Consider the following 12,955-nt stretch of genomic DNA (forward strand, 5'->3'; position numbering starts at 1 on the left):
CTCCTTCACTCAGGCTCCAGCCGAGGTACCAACAAACGGTGGCTTGTCCCACGGGAGAGCCAGCGGCCTCCAGGGAGGGGTGGACACCACAGAGGGCCACGGGGAGACGGGGAGGGGGTTTGTTGGAAGGTGGAGGGCAGTGCCCGCTGCTTGACCCTTCACCTAACTCCTTGTTTCCTCATCTCTAAAATGGAGCCAACACTTGAAGATACCTCTCCTGGGGTCTGTGCGGGGCTTAGACGACACCCCGCACGGAGTGCTGAGAAGCACCTGTGCCGAGACCAGGAGAACCGCGTCCTTTGTCATCAGGGCAAACTGGGGGGAGCGAGGGGAGAGGGGTCTGGAGCTCAAGAGGGAAGCGGAGGGGAAGGTGGGGGGATGGGAAGGGGAGACCTGGAGAGAGACCCGGACCAGAACAGACGGGTACAGGGGTGTGCGTGCAGGGTGCTCAGAAGACCAGCTCTACCAGATGGCCAGCCCACGGAGGGTGCTCTCCCGCCGCCCAGCCCCCCACCACACAGGACAGGCTCAGCTAGAACATACAGCCAGGGGACACATGGCTGGATGCCCAACAGGTCCCTCCCTCGGACGGCCCAGGAGGGAGGGGCGTGTCCCCGGGGCCGTGTCCCCAGGCCGAGCCCGTGCGGGTTGCCCACCCCAGAGGGCTGGGCTCCGTCCGTCCGGTCGGGGGAGACCTAGTGTCCCGAGCGCCCCGAGAAACCCGGCAGGAGAGGAGACGCTCGGAGCCCGGGTCCCCGCTCGGCGGGGCGGGGCGCGGCCCGGCCCGGGCGAGCGCCTCCCCAGGCCCGGACGCCGCCGGCCAGCTCCGCGGGCGGCGCGCGGCGCGAACTTGGGCACTGCGGCAGGCGAGGGCGGGCGCGCCGCGGAGTTCGCGGGAAGTGCGGCGGTGGGACCCGCGGGCGGCGCGAAGTTGGGGTACCTGCGGGCGCCGGCCCGGTCCGGCCTGCAGCAGGAAGTGCTCCAGCGGCCCGGCGCTCCGGCTCACATAGACTTTCTCCGGCCGCGCCCAGCACCGGGCCGCACCGCGGCGGGCGGGGCGCGCGGGGGAGGCGCCGCGGGCCGTTTAAAGGGACAGCGCGCCGGCCGCGCGCGCGCACTCGCCGCCCTGGGGCGCGCCGCCCCGCCGCCAGGTGGGCGCCCTGGGAGGGGCAGGGGCGGGGGGGGATCCCTGGCCCTGGGGTCCGTGGGGGTGGGGGGGGGGGCGGCCGTTCCGCGCCCCCTCCGTGCGCCCCCTCCGCAAACTCCTGGCGTGCGACTCTGCGCCGGGCACTGAGCCGGGGCCGGACGCGGGAAGGGCAGGGGCGCCGACCCACACCCTTTCGAGGCGTGGAGCCCCCGGTCCTGGGGCGTCCCCTCCCCGCGGCGGCCGCGCTTGCACGGGGCAGCCTCCGGGATGCTGGGCCAAGTGGGGCCGCCGGCTGGAGCGGGTACGCGGCCTCGGGTGCACCGACGCTCCGGAGGCCGGAAAGCGGGGACGTGGGAGCGCCCTTGGGCGAAGCGCGCGTCGCCGGCGCCTCCTGCGCGGATCCCGGTAACTGCGAGCTGCGTAGACGCGGCGGGGTCTGCTTTCAGGCCCGGCGTGATCCGGGCGCGCTGACCTAAGTTAGTGACTGCCACCACCCACCCCACCCCACCCCGCCCCCCGTGGCTCCCGGTTTGCTCGAGGTCACCCTCCTGTGGACAGAGGTGAGGTTTTAAAACAAGTGCGCAGAAATAGAAGCAGCCACAAACCGGAAAGGACCCACAGAAGGCCCCCTCAGTCGCCCCACCCTAACCTGAGGCCTGGGGTCAGGACCGGCTGCAGTGGTCCTCCAAGACTAGAGACCTCCTGGCTCCCTCACCCCTACAGGGTCCTGGCAGGAAAATGGGGGTGGCACCAGGACAGTGGTCCTGAGCATGGCGTCACCAGGAGGACGGGGTTGATGTGAAGAGCAAGATGCCCACCCCCACGTCCCCCCCCCCCCCCCCCCCCCGCGCTGAGCACATTCTGGGCCCCTTGGGGGTCAGAGGCTGGGGCTAAAGCCCTGCAGGACAGTTGACCAAGGTCACTCCTAGGACAGTGGTCAGAAGCCTGGTCTAAGTACTTCTGTCCCCAGTCTCATGGTAGGTCCTTGACCCTGGTCGTGGACTGACCCCTGACCCGCAACGTGAGGGTCTGCACAGAAAGCTTCCCCCCACCAGCTCACTCCTGCCTTGCCCTCTGGGCGATGGGTATGAACCCTCGAAGACTCCCTGGGCACACCCCCAGAACCCCACTTAGATCTAAGCTTGTCCCAGGTCCCACACCCGCAGCACAGCGCATGCCCCAGCCTGCAGGGCAGTCTGACCGTCCTGAGGGGCCTCTACCGGTTGCCGGCACAGTCACGTGGATTGGCGTGTGGTCCCAGCCCAAGAGGTGCACGGAGAGAGTGACAGGTAACGCCACCCGCTCAGCTTGGGGACCAGCTGAGGCCCTGGGCCGGGAGGGAGGCCATGCGTTGGCCTAGGGCAGCTCAGCAGCCCCAAGGTTGCAGCTAGCTACTAAGTGTTATTTAGGATCTCGGGGCCCTGGGAAACCGGGGCTTCTGCAAACACTGCCTGTGAGCAGAACATCTAGCTGCTTCCAGGCAAGGGGTCAGGACTCAAGAAGCCCTCCACGAGGCACCAAGGTCCTCCCCTGCCCAGGGCTGGGGTCACCATGTGGATGGGGTCTAGAGGTGAAGATGGGCAGGGGTGCTGGCTGTTGTATACACTCCCGGTGGGAACACACTCGCCCGGGGAGCTGGTCACAAATTTGCACATTCCAGTTGTTTTCCTCTCTTGTATTTTCTAACTATTAAAGAGATTCTTTCTTCTTTAATGAGGGACATTTGGAAAGTGTTGATAAGTTTTTAGAAGACAACAGATAACCAGAACCCCGTCCCAAGGATAAGGGGCTTCGGTGCAGTTTCACGTGCATGTGTGCGCGTGTAAACCACACTTGCACACTTTCAACGCTACCGCTGAATACCTACCAAAATCCAGGCCTGTGCTACACGTTCTGCGTGTTATCTAACTTGATTTTCACAACAGTTCTATGAAGTTGGTTCTATTCCTGTTTTACTTACGAGAAGAATGCAGCTTAGGAAGGAAATGCAGCTGGGCTGGGGGTCCCTCACGCCGGGTCCCCCAGCAGGCAGGGTGGGGCGCGGTCCTGCGAAGCCCCACGCCTCCACCTGTGGACCCTTAGGACTCTTAGACGTTACAAACGATTAGCCTGGGCTGGCTGGTATACAGGCCTGGCAGCGGCCCCAGTCCCCTCTTGAGGGATCTGACTAGCACCGCAACCCCCGAGATGCCAGCGAGGGTTTTCTCAGCTCAGGGAGGCCTGGCCTGGCCCTTGGTCCTGAGCTTTCATGGCCTGCCGCTTGAGTTTCCCCCTTTTATCCAGAGAGCGTCAGGCTGGGGAACGAGGGTAGTCACAAGAGGGAAATCTGCAAACTGTTGAGCAGGGTGTCGGGGGCGGGGGCTCGGGGTGCACTTGGGAGCAAGGGCTGGTCACCTGTCTGTCCTTCCCTGGACGGTGGAAGCGTTTGGTAGCCGGCCAGGTGCTGCTTCGGCAGTCCTGCAGGTGGCCGAGTTCTCAGCGGAGGCCTGTTGGAGCAGCGGCTGGATGGAGCCGGGCTCCTGTGGAGGAGGGACCTGAAGGGACGCCTTCCTCCTCCGGGCTCCCCGTGCACCGCTGCGCCATGCACCCAGGCTCTGCTCACTCTGCTCTTGTCCTGGGCTCCGTGTAGCACGGGGCTCCCACCCTGGGGGCTGTGGTCTTCAGGGATGCAGGGATCCCTGAAATCGAATGCAGATGGGCGGGTCTGCCCCAGTTGGCCTCACCAGTTCTGGGAAGAGGCTTGTTTCCTCCACCCAGGGCTCATCTCGAAGACGCATTAAGACCCATGAAACACACCAAGCCCAAGTCTCGCTTAGCCAGGCGCTTCCCCGACCTGTCCACTTGGGTGGCTGATAGACATCTCAATGTGACACGGCTGAACAGACCCTGACTGTGCCCCAAAACTGCCCCCCCCCCCCGACACGCCCTCCGCCTCAGCAAATGACAGCTCTTCCTTCTGGGAGCTCCATCCTTCAGCAGCTCAGGCCAACCTTGGATTCTCCTTCTGCCCCAGGGCCTTTGTACCTGCTGTTCCCACTGCCTATACCTTCTTACCCCAATGTCTTTGAGGCTTACCCTATCACTTCTTTTGGGTCTCTGCCCAGATGTCCCTGGACCGTGGGCCTTCCTGACCCTCCCATGTGAAAGAGCCAGTTGGGCCATTGCCAGTCGGCTCTCCCTGACCCAACCCTGGTACTAATCCACTCTGACGTTCACAGCCCCCCTCTCGTCTACTACCCCGGCCCTGGGGGTTCCACGCACAGACAAGAGGCCCACGGACATCTGCAGAGTGTGAGTGCCTGAGGGGTGCTGTGTGCTCCCTGACGAGGGGCTGGGACCCCCCACCCACCTGCCTGAGTTCTCAGTGCCACTTTCCCGTCCTCAGAGTGTCCACGGTGCCCGGTTGGCAGGAAGGGAAGGAGCAGGCAGGGAACCCCGGGGTCAGACCCTCGGCCAGGACTGCGGGGCTGAGAACAGACTCCAGCGTCAAAACCGGCAGAGCGAGAAAGCAGTGCTTCCCCACGAGGGTCCTGTCGGCTGCCCTGCGTGAGAGCCAGCAGCCCAGCCGAGACAGCCCCTTGGCCCAGGCAGCCCACAGAGCAAAGGGAGGCTTGTCTGCCTCCTGGCTTGACCTTTGCCAGTAGGACGCGGAAAAGCCTGGGGTGGCGTGGCCAGCGTTTACGTTCTCAGGGGAAGCCTCTAGGTCTGGGGCAGAGGGGATACCTGACTCCAGGTCCAGTCCCTCCTTGGAAGCTGCCCCCAGGTGGGGGCTTCCCGGGCCTTCGTCGGGAGGGGCTCGTGGGGGGTTTTCCTGCAAACATCGGAGCATCTGTGTTCCCAGAAGGGGTACAGTCAGCGAAGACCCCCACCCCACACCAGGAAAGGGGTGAGGCTCCCTTTCCGGCTCCGAGAGGGGCCCTGGCCACCCCATTAGCGGCCGCACGCCAGCAGCCCACAAAGCGCCTCTTTGTTAGGACACTGCTCCGTGCCAACCAGGCCATCCACTCGCGGTTGGGCTTTGAGCAGGGCCCCCGCCCTCCCCTAGACCCGCAGAAGTCAGGCCCTCCAGTTTAGCTGGGTTTCTGCCCACCCCGTCCCCGGCTCGGGGTTCATCGAGGCCAACCCCTCTTTTAATACCAATCCTTCGGCCCACCTGAGGAGACCCCCCAGGAAGTCTGCCAGGACCCCAAGGTAGTGACCACCCAGGCTTGGAGGGGAGCACGGGACTGCTCTCCATCACAGCCTCTCAGGGCGATGACAGCCCGGGACAGCGGGCACGGACCTCCCCAGCCACCCAGGGCCCAGGCTACCCACCAGCCAAAGCCCTGCACAGGCCGGTCAGGCCGGGCACCTCTCCGAGGGAGGCCCCAGCTGCCCTCCCGAGGAAACCATCTCTGCTTTTGTCCCTGGCGGAGCCTGGAGATCCCGTTTGCTCGCGGGGGCACGTTGCGTGCAGATTCCAGCACCAGGGGCGGGACGCTGGGGAGGTGTTGGCTGGGGCTTGCGAGTCCGAAGGGCTCCCCTTCAGGGCCCCCGCAGATCCTCCGACAAAGCGGCTGGCGGCCTGGCCTCCTGGAGATAAGCGCCCCTGGCCCCTTGGGCCCCCCCTCCACTGCCACTGCTGTTTCCCTGGCAGTTATTCTGGAGAACCAGTGAGACCCCTGGGGAAGGGCCACCCCCAGGTGCCCCTCCACTCCCCTCTGGGGTCGTGCTGGGCCGCGGGCACCTGTGGGCACCTGTGGGCACTGTTGGCACTTTTTTTTTTTTTTTTTTTGTGGTACGCGGGCCTCTCACTGCTGTGGCCTCTCCCGTTGCGGAGCACAGGCTCTGGATGCACAGGCTCAGCGGCCATGGCTCACGGGCCCAGCCGCTCCACGGCATGTGGGATCCTCCCGGACCGGGGCACAGAACCCGCGTCCCCTGCATCGGCAGGTGGACTCTCGGCCACTGCGCCACCAGGGAAGCCCCTGTTGGCACTTTTCAGTGTCATTGCTGAGCTTGCTCTGAAGCCCGGTGTGGCCTGCAGTGCCCCGTGGCACCTGGCTCTGCCTGCCAGGTGCCCGTCATCCCTTGCAAAGCCTGCATTGGGGGGCATCCGCTTACATCAGAACTGGGACCAAGCTTGTCCTGTAGTGAATCTGGGAACAGACTCCCAGGGCTCCAGGCCCCCAGCCAGCCCATGTTCCCCTGTGGGTGGCAACTGGACCTCATGGAGGGGGTGTGGTTCTTAAACTTCTGTGCATCCGATGGAAAAGTCCGGTTGTACTGCAGACACGGGAGCTGGGGACTAGGGTGATGCCCAAGGACAGAGTGCGGTGGGGAGTGGGGGTAGATGTAGTGGAGAGAAAGGCTGGCGAGACCCCACTTTGTGTCTCTTCTGTGATCAGTGACGTCCCACCAGGCCACTCCGCAGCCTTGGTCCTCTTCCTACCCACGCACACTGTCTTCGCAGGACCCAGGCTGCCTGACTGTGCGGCCGCAGGGCCTTTGCACCTGCAATTCCCCTGCCTGGGGCACCTCCTCTCGGGCGTTGGCAAGTGAACTCCGGCTGGTTCATCCTTCAGGCCCGGTAATTCACCTGGGCCCTCGGGGAAGCCATCCCGACCCCCCAGCTGGCTCTCACAGTTCTGGGCCCCCTCCTCGCGGCCCTAGGTATGGCTGAACTGCTACGCTTGTGAGCAGATGGTTTAATCAGGAAGAAGAGACAGGACTTGCTCAGAGGGAGGCTCCGGCAGCCTGGGTGGGCTGCAGGCAAGCGAGCAGGTAGCACACCTGTCTCCAGACATCAGGTCCTCCTGGAAGTCCTGCTCTGTGTCAGCCCTGGGACCCTGGAGAACGTGATGGGCCAGGGCTGCTCCCCTGGGGCTGCTGTCCTAGTCAGGGAGACAGACAGCTAAAAACCCCCAAAATATCACGGACTGAAAAGTGCCGTGCACACAGTGAGATACTACTTCATCCATTAGGATGGCTAGAAAAAAAAAACCAAAAAACAAAAAACCCAGAAGATAACCAGTGCTGGGGAGGATATGTCGGGAGACGAGGGTGCAACGCTGGTGGAAATTTAAGCGGTGCCGCTGCCGTGGAGAACCGTGGGCCGTTCTTCAAAAAATTAAACATGGAGCTACCGTATGATCTGGCAACCCCCCTCCTGCGTGTGCTCCCCGAAGAATTAAAAGCAGGGTCTACGAGAGATGTGTGTACCTGTTCACAACAGCCAAAATGTGAAAACAGCCTGGGTGTCCACAAAGGGGTGAACAAAATGTAGCATATATGATACTTTTGATGGAATATTGTTCAGCCTTAAAAAGGGGAGGAAATTCTGATGCAGGCTGCAGCATGGATGAACCTTGAGGACATTGGGCTGAGTGAAATGAGCCCAACACAGCAGGCCAGATCCTGTAGGATCCACTCACAGGAAGCCCTAGAGGAGTCACATCCACAGAGACAGAAAGGAGGCGGCGGGGCTGGGGCTGGGGGTGGGGGTGGGGGGATGGGGAGTGAGTGCCTAGTGGGGACAGAGTGTCAGTTTGGGAAGACGAGAAAGTCCTGGAGACGGATGTGGGGAGGGTTACACGACAGTGTGAATGTGCTCGATGCCCCTGAAGTGTATCCTTAAGAGTGGTCAAGACGGTGGATTTTATGTTATGCATATTTTCCACAAGAAAAAAACAAAGGGCCGTGCGGGGCACTGAGAGGAGGAGGCTGTTGGCTGAGGAGACCTGGGGGCTGGGGGGGGGGGCAGGTGGGCAGGGCCGAGGGAGCAGGGATCCAGGTACCACCAGGAACAGGCTCTGAGGGGGCGGGGCCAGGCGGCGAGGGGCGGGGCCAGGACTCTGCCTTGTTCTGACCCGCCTGCAGATGAAGAGGTCTCCTGGCTGCTGGGCAAAGGAGAATGTTCTCCTAGACCCGCTGGGGCCTCTCCCGGGGTCCAGGGAGGGCTGAGGGGCACGGACTGGATCTGGAGGGGGAGCCAGAAGGACCGAGGGATCGGGGGTGCAGCGCTCAGACTGTTGGTGGGAAGGTGGCCCATGATGGCCATTTCCCCAGATGGGGAGGTGGGAGAACAGTTTGGGGAATCAAGCCCCCTTTGGAAATGACAAGTAGCAGTTGTTGCTCCTGTATCGAGGCCCTGGGGAGTCAGACCAGGCTCAGCTGGGGGTCAAAGGCTCGGGAACGGAGGCCCCGCTGTCACCGGTGGTCACATGGTCTGCCCTGACCTCTCGGCATCTGGCCACACGGCCGACCCTCCCTCCTCCTCCAAACACCTTCTAGTGGCTTCCTGAGCCACGCTGCTGTCCTGGGTCCCCTACTCACTGTGCTTCCCCTCTGCCCTCCGCCCCAGGCTCCGATAGAGTGCAGGGCCCCAGGTGACAGGCGTGCGTGTTAGGGTCTGAGGTGCGCTTGTCCACGCCGGGGTCTGTGGGGAGCGTCCTGGGGCCGGCCTGGCCTGCCCTCCCTGCTGCAGGACCTGAACCCTTGCCTGGGACTCACGGGCCCTGCCAGCTGTGCGCCCAGGGTACACGGGGGATGGATGGGAGGCTGGGCCGGGGAGATGCTCTGGCATGTCAGACCCCAGGCAGAGACACAGAGTCTGGCGTCTGCACTTGAGACAGCAGCTCACGCTCCAGGGCTTCCACCTGAGGCCGGCCCAGAGTGCTGGCCCCAGGATTTGGATCCCAGTCTGGTCCTGTGAGGAAAACCAAGTGCTTGGGGTCTGAGGCACATGCGACTAAAAATCATTTCTTCTCCGGGGTGGTGGGGTCCACACAGGGAACTGAGGGGAGGCCCACAGGGCGCGGCCATCAGCAGAGCCTTCCCCGAAGGGCAGGGGCCGGACTCGCCCCCAGGTGCCCAGGGTCAGCTCTCACCCGGCCCGCTCCCCAAGGTGGTACTCAAGGGGCTGAATGCTGCCCCAGGCCCTGTGAATCGGGGCCTCCGCGGGGGGAGGAGGTGACATGTCCAGTCGACCCCGTTGGCCTCTGACCCCGCTGGACCATCATTCCCGTGCCCCTGGCTACACGTGGGCCTGGCACCTCCTGGGCCTCTCCAAGGGCAGCCTCACCTGCTCCATAGGGGGTTATGAGGTTTGGGTAACAAAGTCCACGTGGCCATCCCTGGCCCTGGGAATCTTCTCCCAAAGCAGTGGCTCCACTGAACCCCTAACACCTCGCCCTGGGCTGGGGGGGTCCCCACGGAGCCCTGGGCTGGGGGGGTCCCCACGGAGCCCTGCACTTCTGGGAATCGAGTGCCCGGCAGCAGTGCCCCCGTGATGGCCGAGTCACTCTCTGAGCCCCCTCCAGCTCCATCTGCGCCTGGGCCCACCATAGGCATGGCCTGACCCTGGGAGAGGGGTGTGGAGGGGCGGTGCTGCCCAAGCTGGCTCTGGGCCTCTGGGGATGGTGTGGGGCCTGGCCAAGGCCCGGTGGGTAGTGGGGAGCCCGAGGGACACCCCAGCGCGGCTCCGCCCGTCCGGCCGCGCCTGGCTCAGGGACGAGCTGAGGCCTCCTGCCTGTTTCCCAGGTCCCACGGAGGGGCCGGGACGCACTCTCTGCTTAGGGGGTAGGCACAGAGAAGGGACGCACAGGGTCCTCTGCTCTCCAAGCCCGACCCAAGCGAGACCCTCCCACGCAGACCCTCAGGGAATCAGGGCAGAGAGGGGAGCCATGGCCCAACGCCCACAGCAGGTCACTGACAAGCGTGGCCCTGAGCCGGCAGGAGGATGGATGGAGGTGAGGTCCCTGCACTTTGAGGCACTGACTGCTGTCGGGGCCTTGGGATGGCAGGGATGACCAAATCCAGCTCTGCCCTTCAGTTTCACGGCCCCAGTCCTTGCTGGCCATTGCCATCCCCGTGTCATCTTTCTTTTACCCTGGGAAGTTCCGGGCAAGGACCCGGCAGCTCAGATCCAGGCTGCCAGAGCGGCGCGTCCAGCCTGGGGGAGGGGCGGGTAGGTCTTTTGGTCACCAGATATGGCCTTAGCTCAGGCCTGGGCTTTGTGCTAACAGCCAAGTCCCCATCTGTCCCTGGTCCCATCGCCGCTGGAGCCCGAGCCTCACCAGGGAGCTCCCGCCTCATGGCCGTGGATCTGCCAGGGTCCAGGGAACGAAGCCCTATGGGCACTTCTGTGCAGGAAAAGCCGATCCAGGGAACTAGGTGCCTACAGAACCACAGGAAGGGGGGGCTTCCCTGGTGACGCAGTGGTTAAGAATCCGCCTGCCAATGCAGGGCACACGGGTTAGAGCCCTGGTGCAGGGAGATCCCACATGCCGCGGAGCAACTAAGCCCGTGCGCCACAACTATTGAGCCCGTGCACCACAACTACTGAGCCCATGTGCCACAACTACTGAGCCTGCGCTCTAGAGCCGGCGTGCCACAACTACTGAAGCCCGTGCGCCTCGGGCCCTAGAGAAAGCCCACTTGCGGCAACGGAGACCCAACGCAGACAAAAATAAATAAATAAATAAATTTATTTTAAAAACCCATAAAACACAGGAAGGGCCAGGAGGGAGGAGCCGGGCAGAGTATCGGCCACAAAGAGCGAGGAGGCTGAGGGTGCAGAGTGTGGCCTCCTTACCCTGTGTCCATGGGGACCTACCTGCTCCTCTCACCCCTGCCCCGACCTGAGCAAGCCACTGGGTCGGGGGTAGCCTGGCCCCAGGCAGGCTGCAGGGGTGCCGACACCTGGAGGTGGTGCCTCTCTCCTTGACAGCCTACCAAGCTCCCTCCTCTTTAGTCTCTACAGTGGGAGGGACCCCGGCCCCGGGCATTTTACTCACAGCTGAAGGACCGAGCAGGCACTGGGTTGAGTACTGTTTGTCTATCACGTAATCCACTGCCCTTTCAAACCCCAGGCAGAGCGGCATTCATTTCCTTCTGTTAATTCCCTTTACAGACCGGGCAGGAATGCCCACCCCTTTCAGGTCCTACTTGTGGCTCCAGCATGGGTCTGTGATGGAGGCACAGATTGGCTTCGGAGAACCGGGGATTCCTAAACACCCTTGGCAGGGACCCGGTAGGCTGGGTTTTCCTGGCAGTGACCCGGTGTCAGCACACAGACCCCACTCCAGCCCGGAGGCTGAGTCAGGGCCCGGCGGGGCGGACAAAGCCAGCAGGCGTGAAGTCAAGCCTGCAGCTCAGGACTGGGTCCCTGTTGGGGAGGGGGATCCAGAGGCCCACCTCCTACCCTCTTGCTGTCTTACAGATCAGCCCCCAGCAGCTGGGCCTGGCGGTCCCACTGAGGGTGGGGTCCTCGTTGCCGAAGGCTACTCTGGGGATTAAGACTTGCTCACCTGGCCCCAGACTCCTCCCCGAAAGCCCTTCTCTGGGGTCAGCCTCTGCTTCTACTGGGCCGTCTTCTCCAGCTGGGAGCCTTGTCCAAGAGCACACCCACAGCTGGGGCGCAGGAGTCTGGGACTGCTAGGGTGAGGCACCGCCTCCCAGACCCCGCGTGGCCTTGGGCTGGAGCTGCAGCTGGGGGTGGGGCACCTGTCTGCATAAGTGCCTCTGGCCCCTTCCCCATCCCCTCCAGGCCTCAACCGGGCCTGCAGGGCAGGTGCACCTGCCAGAGTGAGGGGACTGCGGTGCCCCGGACCGGCTGAGGCTCCTGGGCAGGCGAGTTTGGGTCCCTCGCACAGAAGGAAACTGGGTGAGTAATTTGGTTTCTCGTTAGAAGCTGCAGACCCGTGGCACTCTCTGCACGTGAATTAGGGCAGCACCGTTTTGGTTCCTGGACGCCTCCCCTCGGTTTAAATCGGACGCTCCAATCTTCTTCCTCTTTTGTCCTCAATTTCCCTCTAACGTTTAGTGCAGCTGTTGAGCAGCTGCCGCTCCTGCTCCCGGGAAGGCTGAGGGCCAGGCGGCTGCCGTGACTCACCTCCTCCCGGGAGGGACAGCAGGGTCTGGCGCGGAGGCATGCCAGGGTGGGCACGGCAGCTTGGGGGGCAGTCAGTGCCTCCACGGGATGCAGGTGAGAGCTGGGCACAAGCTCCCCGGGGAGGAGAAGGACAGGATGCAGACAGGACTTGGGAAAGGCTTCAGCCACTGCAGCTAGAGACACCCAGGTGAGACAAGCAGAAGGACTTCCGGGGGCCAGGTCCTCAACAGTGGGGCCGCCTCTCCAGGAGTAACTTAGCAGAATGCAAGCACCCGTGCCCGTGGGCATTTCTGGAGGGAGACGTCCCGCCCCTGAGACCCAGCTTACAGAGGCCTTCAGTGACCCTGGACACCGTCGTTGAGAAAGCAGAGGGCCTACTGAGTGCGATCCCTGGGGATGCAGGCACCTATGGTCTGAGTGTGTGTGTGTCCCCCAGGTTCATACGTTAAATCCTAGACCCCAGGTGATGGTATTAGGAGGTGAGCCCTTGGTGAGATGACTAGGTCATGAGGGTTCCACCCTCAAGAATGGGATTAGTGGAGCGACCTTATAAAAGAGGCCTTGGACTTCCCTGGTGGTGCAGTGGTTGAGAGTCCGCCTGCCGATGCAGGGGAAACGGGTTCGTGCCCCGGTCCGGGAAGATCCCACATGCCGTGGAGCGGCTGGGCCCGTGAGCCATGGCCGCTGAGCCTGCGCTCCGCAACGGGAGAGGCCACAGCAGTGAGAGGCCCACATACCGCCAAAAAAAAAAGAGGCCTCAGAGACTCTCGCCCCTTCCACCACGTGAGGGCTCAGAGAAGACGGTGTCTGTGATCTGGGAAGCTGCCCTCATCAGACATCGACTCTGCCCACTCCAGGACCTTGGACTTCCAACCCCACAAGTGTGAGAACAGATGTTTGCTGTTTACGAGCCACCAGGTCTGCGATATTCTGTC

This window comes from Phocoena phocoena, chromosome 6 (assembly GCF_963924675.1).
Source record: "Phocoena phocoena chromosome 6, mPhoPho1.1, whole genome shotgun sequence".
In the NCBI taxonomy this organism is placed as follows: domain Eukaryota; kingdom Metazoa; phylum Chordata; class Mammalia; order Artiodactyla; family Phocoenidae; genus Phocoena; species Phocoena phocoena.